Genomic DNA, 6,680 nt, shown 5'->3' with positions numbered 1-6,680 from the left:
GGGCACGGTGGGAGGAGGAGGGAGGGAAGGAAGGAGTACCTCGGTGGCGGCAGCGGTGGACGACGGGTATCGGCGCTGGCGAAAGTGACTGAGAGGGAGAGTGACTGAGAGAGGGTCGGCTGTGTGGGGGGGGGGTAAGGTAGGGTTAGTAGTAGCGCGGGTCAGATAAAAGTGCTACAGCTAAGGAGAATAGCAGTAGCACTGGTCAAGGATACGCGCTACTAATAAGTTGGGCTAGCCATGTGCGCCCAGTTCAGACATATCAGCAGCGCTTTTAGCTAGTACGCGCTACTGCTGAAGTTATAGCAATAGCGATGTTTGTCTACACGCGCTGCTACTAAGTAGCAGTAGCCCATGATTTTGTCCAGCACTACTGCTAAGATGTTGTGTATAAGGTTTTCCCTAGTAGTGTATCCAGGTGGTCTCTGGAAGCATCGGTTAATCCATTATAAAAGATATCAAGTATTTCAATTTTCTTGAGAGGATGATGAGGCAAAGCATTAAGTAATCCGAGAAGCCTCCCCCAAGCTTGTGGGATAATCTATTCTTCAATTTGCACAAAATTAAATATTTCCCTTAAAGCAGCTTGTTTCTTATGAGCGGGGAAATATTTTGTAGAGAAGTAATAAATCATATCCTGGGGACTACGCACACAACCATGAGCAAGAGAATTAAACCATATCTTAGCATCACCCTTTAATTAGAACTGAAATAACTTAAGGATATAGTAATAACGAATTTTTTCCTCATGAGTAAATAGGGTGGCAATATCATTCAGTTTAGTAATATGTACCACAACAGTTTCAGATTCATAGCCATAAAAAGGATCAGATTCAACCAAAGTGATTAACTCAGGATCGACAGAGAACTCATAATCCTTATCAGTAACATAGATAGGTGAAGTAGCAAAAGCAGGGTCATATTTCATTCTAGCATTCAGAGACCTTTCTTTCAACTTAGCTAACAGTTTCTTAAGATCATATCCATCTTTGCAAGCAAAAAGGTCTCTAGCAGTTTCATCGTCCATAACATAACCCTCTGGCACAACAGGCAATCATATCTAGGGGGAGAATCTTCATCATCACTTCATTAATATCATTAGTTTCAATAATTTCATTATCTCTAACTATAGTAAGTTGCTCATCAAAAAATTCACCTAATGGAGCATTATTATCAAACAGAGAAGTAGTATCATCATAAACATCATGCATAGCAGAAGTGGCATCATCAACAACGTGCAACAGATCAGAATCAATAGCAGGTGCAGGTGTAGGTGTCACAAATTTACTCATAACAGAAGGTGAATCAAGTGCAGAGCTAGATGGCAGTTCCTTACCTCCCCTCATAGTTGAGGGAAAAATCTTGGTTCTTTCATCCTTCAAGTTCCTCATAATGATCAACAGATATAAATCCCAAGTGACTCAAAGAATAGAGCTATGCTCCCCGGCAACGATGCTAGAAAAAGGTCTTGATAACCCACAAGTATAGGGGATCGCAACAGTTTTCGAGGGTAGAGTATTCAACCCAAATTTATTGATTCGGTACAAGGGGATCCAAAGAATATTCTCAAGTATTAGCAACTGAGTTGCCAATTCAACCACACCTGAAAGACTTAATATCTGCAGCAAAGTATTCAGTAGCAAAGTAGTATGGAGGTAACGGTAACGGTGGTAAAAGTAACAATAGCAGTTTTGTAGCGATCGTAATAGTGGCAACGGAGAAGTAACTTAACAAAGATCAATATGTGAAAAGCTCGTAGGCAATGGATCGATGATGGATAATTATGTCGGATGCAATTCATCATGCAACAGTTATAAACTAGTGTGACACGAACTAGCTCCACTTCATCAATGTAATGTAGGCATGTATTCCGAATATAGTCATACATGCTTATGGAAAAGAACTTGCATGACATCTTTTGTCCTACCCTCCCGTGGCAGCGGGGTCCTATTGAAAACTAAGGTATATTAAGGCCTCATTTTAATAGAGTACTGGACCAAAGCATTAGCACTTAGTGAATACATGAACTCCTCAAACTATGGTCATCACTAGGAGTAGTCCCAATTATTGTCACTCCGGGGTTGCCGGATCATAACACATAGTAGGTGACTATTGACCTGCAAGATAGGATCTCACATATATTCATGAAAACATAATAGGTTCAGACCTGAAATCATGGCACTCAGGCCCTAGTGACAAGCATTAAGCATGGCAAAGTCATAGCAACATCAATATTAGAACATAATGGATACTAGGGATCAAACCCTAACAAAACTAACTCGACTACATGGTAAATCTCATCCAACCAATCACCGTCCAGCAAGCCTATGATGGTATTACAATTGCATGGCGGTGAGCATCATGAAATTGGTGATGGAGGATGGTTGATGATGACGGTGGCGATGGATTCCCCTCTCTGGAGCCTCGAACAGACTCCAGACCAGCAGCCCTCTCGAGGAAGATTAGGGCTTGGCGGCGGCTCTGTATCGTAAAACATGATGAATCCTTCTCTCTGATTTTTCCCCTGAACGTGAATATATGGAGTTGGATTTGAGGTCGATTGAGGTCCATGGGGCCCACGAGGCAGGGGGGCGCGCCCCAGGGGGTGGGCGCGCCTTGCACCCTCGTGGACAGGGTGTGGTCCCCCTTATGTTGATTCTTTCGCCAATATTTTTTATTAATTCCAAAATGTGTCTCCGTGAATTTTTAGGTCATTCCTAGAACTTCTATTTCTGCACAAAAATAACACCATGGCAATTCTGCTGAAAACAGCGTCAGTCCGGGTTAGTTGCATTCAAATCATGCAAGTTAGAGTTCAAAACAAGGGAAAAAGTGTTGGGAGAAGTAGATACGTTGGAGACATATCACCCAATCCTTTTTGTAGCAAAGGACAAGCCTGGATGAGATCTTATATAAAGCAAAGTGCTCCCGAGGACACATGGGAATTACTGTCAAGCTAGTTTTCATCATGCTCATATGATTCGCATTCATTACTTTGATAATTTGATATCTGGGTGAACCGGTGCTTGGGTGATGTCCTTACTTGGACAAGCCTCCCACTTAGGATTAACCCCTCTCGCAAGCATCTGCAACTACAAAATAAGAATTAAGGTAAACATAACCATAGCATGAAACATATGGATCCAAATCAGCCCTTTACGAAGCAACGCATAAACTAGGTTTTAAGCTTCTGTCACTCTAGCAACCCATCATCTACTTATTACTTCCCAATGCGTTCCCTAGGCCCAAACAATGGTGAAGTGTCATGTAGTCGACATTCACATAACACCACTAGAGGAGAGACAACATACATCTCATCAAAATATCGAACGAATACCAAATTCACATGATTACTTATAACAAGACTTCTCCCATGTCCTCAGGAACAAACGTAACTACTCACAAAGCATATTGATGTTCATAATCAGAGGAGTATTAATAAGCATTAAGGATCTGAACATGTGATCTTCCACCGAATAAACCAACTATCATCAACTACAAGGACTAGTCAACACTTCTAGCAACCCACAAGTACCAATCTAAGGTTTTGAGACAAAGATCGGATACAAGAGATGAACTAGGGTGTGGGAGGAGATGGAGCTGGTGAAAATGTTGATGGAGATTGACCCCCTCTTGATGAGGGAATTGATGGTGATGACGATGGCGGTGATTTCCCCCTCCCGGAGGGATGTTCCCCTGGCAGAACAGCTCCGCCGGAGCCCTAGATTGGTCCTGCCCAGGTTCCACCTCGAGACGGCGGCGCTTCATTCCGAGAGCTTCTCTATGATTTTTCCAGGGTAAAATACACCATATAGCAGAAGATGGACGTCGGGAGCATGCCAGGGGGCCCATGAGGCAGGGGGCGCGCCCTCCACCCTCGTGGCTGACTGGTGGCCCCCCTATGGTGCTTTCTTCGCCCAATATTTTTAATATATTCCAAAACTGATCTCCCTGAAGTTTCTGGACTTTTGGAGTTGTACAAAATTGGTCTCTAATATTTGATCCTTTCCTAGTCCAGAATTCCAGCTGCCTGCATTCTCCCTCTTCATGTAAACCTTATAAAATAAGAGAGAAAAGCCATCACTATTATGACATAATGTGTAATAATAGCGCATAATGCAATAAATTGATATAAAAGCACAATGCAAAATGGGATTATCAGCCTCTTCCTCAGGGTCATCCGTCTCCAGCTCTGCGATATCTTCTGTCGTCCACCTAGGCCTGAGACGAAGATGGTGCTTCTGGCCATCATCGCACCACCTCATGTGTTGGGCGTAATCATCCCAGTCAATCACTCGCCTCTCCACATCTTTACGCCACCTGCACTGGTTCCACTCTGTCACAAAAGTTTTATGCTGCTCTTCCCAGTCTGTGATCGACTGATTTTTCTGCCGGCTGATCCTACAAGGCATAAACAACACAAACCATTATAAGAACACCAAACACAACGAAATCATGGTAATGGAAGATAAGGCACTCACAAGTGGAGTTCGTGGCCACCGGTATCGGTCGGCATGCCCGGTGGTGTATGCTAGTACATCCCAAATTGCGCGGCCATGCGGTGTGGCAAGTGCCACTCGACGACGTACACACATATCATGGGCACCATGCACCACCAAAGACCAATGTCCTCCTCGCACATCACATTCAGCTTGAACCCCCACTCTCGGTCATGATACGGCCACCAGTTTACCTATTACACAAACATTGTTAAGTTCCCGATGAAAGCGGCGTAAAAGAGAAAGGTGAGCTAGTTCATATACCTGCGAAACCGTCAAAGCGTCCATGTCGTTGGTGAACGCCTTGTACGAAGTCTTGGATGTGCCCGTGTAGAGAACCACAATGTCCCGCTAGTAAGCTACGGCCGGGTATCGAATAGAATCGCCTTCTTCGCCATACACATCCCATGGACCACTTCTTAACTTCTCCGGATGCCCAACCGGCAGCCGCTCCCACATCCAAATGGAGAGGGCCCACACAAATCCACCCTTACAAGAAGTAATTTCCGTCATGTGGGTTGCCTCATCAAGCTACAAAACAAGAATTGATGATCAGATATAACACAATATCATGGAGCATACATTTGTAAAAAGCAATGACATACTCTCTTACCGGGCGGTATAGGTAGGCAAGAGAGGTTGTCCCCCAACTGTACCCTGCATCCAAGTCAGCTAGGAAGAAGAGATATGACCAGAGGGCAGGGTTCCTGGAGTAGTCTAGAAACACAACCTCTGTGGGAAGGTACCACAGGTAGGCCCTCGCGTACTGCTCCACCGTAACCTGATCGGCCTTTACCGGGCATTTATTCCGGTTCAACAGGAGCCAGGGCAGCGACACACCAGATGTCCGGTTACCCTTAGCGTCGGGGCAGTCGCCGATGAGGGTGGTAACCCTCTGCTGCCAGTTGGTCCTCTCCACTCGCCCAGTGAGTGCATGACCCTCGATCGGTAGGGCCGTGATCATCCCTCAATCCTAGAGGGTCACCGTCATCTCCCTGCATGTGAGATGAAAACTATGCGTCTCGGGTCGCCACCGGTCAATCAAAGCCGTGAGAGCTGCGTGGACGAGCGTCGGCTGCTGTCGCTTGAACTGAAGGACGAAACCGAGCAGTCGGGCTCTCCTGAAGTACGGCGCGTAGCGCTCGTCGTACTCCATCTTCATGGCATTCGTGTGACTCCTCATGCACAGTGCCAGGAGCATCTGTCAAAAAGTGGACGCAAAAAGTTAGTATCTTAGTTTACCAATCCGAAAACATTGGTTCAATATTTTGATATTAATACTGACTACTCGGTTCTCAATGAAACGGGCACGATGACCCTTGTAGAAGCATAGTCAAGCATGGAGTACCGTTTGCCAATGTTGTCTGCAAGAGGTGCCCTCCTAAATAAAATGTCATAAACATAAGCATTATAAGCATAAACATAAATAAAAAATGAAACATGGTTGATTCATTCATACAACTTTTAAATATTTATTCAAACAACATTCCATATATAACATCCACATGCATCATATATAAAAAAACAAAATCCTCCACTCCAACATGCATCATATCATCATTTTTTAAACAAAAGAAGTTATAAACTAGGTTCATCTTGAGGGGTTCACCATTTTTATTCCAACAAAATCCACTACTTGCATCATATAACATCCACATGCATCCTATATCAAAATAAATATCTCCAATATTCATCATATCATAACTTTTTTTAACACAGAAAATTATGAACTAGGTTCATCTTGAGTGTTCAACATTTTTTCTCCAACTACATCCACTACTTGCATCATATCATATCAACATGCATCATCATATCACAACAATTTCCTCCAACATGCATCATATAAAAAATCCTTCAACAAAAAAATGAACTAGGATTCATCTTCACACAACCATAGCAACTATTGACTAGAGTTAATATCTAACACAATATAACATCTAGAATCAACCTAAATCACTCCTAGGGTTCAAAAAAAAATTAAATCTAGTTCAAAAAGGGGAGTGATTTGAACCAAATAATGCAACGAATCAGAAGCTATCTGATTAAAACTAATTGGAGGGATCAGATGAGCTTACTTTTCTCTTTTCGGGGCCATCTCGATCCGTAAAAATGAGGAAGGAAGGAAGAAGATCAGAGAGGGGGAGTGGAGGAGATGAGAGAGGGGGCGAGAGAGGAAGAACT

This window comes from Triticum dicoccoides, chromosome 1B (genome assembly GCF_002162155.2).
Source record: "Triticum dicoccoides isolate Atlit2015 ecotype Zavitan chromosome 1B, WEW_v2.0, whole genome shotgun sequence".
Classification (NCBI taxonomy): Eukaryota; Viridiplantae; Streptophyta; class Magnoliopsida; order Poales; family Poaceae; genus Triticum; species Triticum dicoccoides.
The sequence above is the reverse complement of the archived record's forward strand: the minus strand, read 5'-3'. Positions refer to the sequence as shown.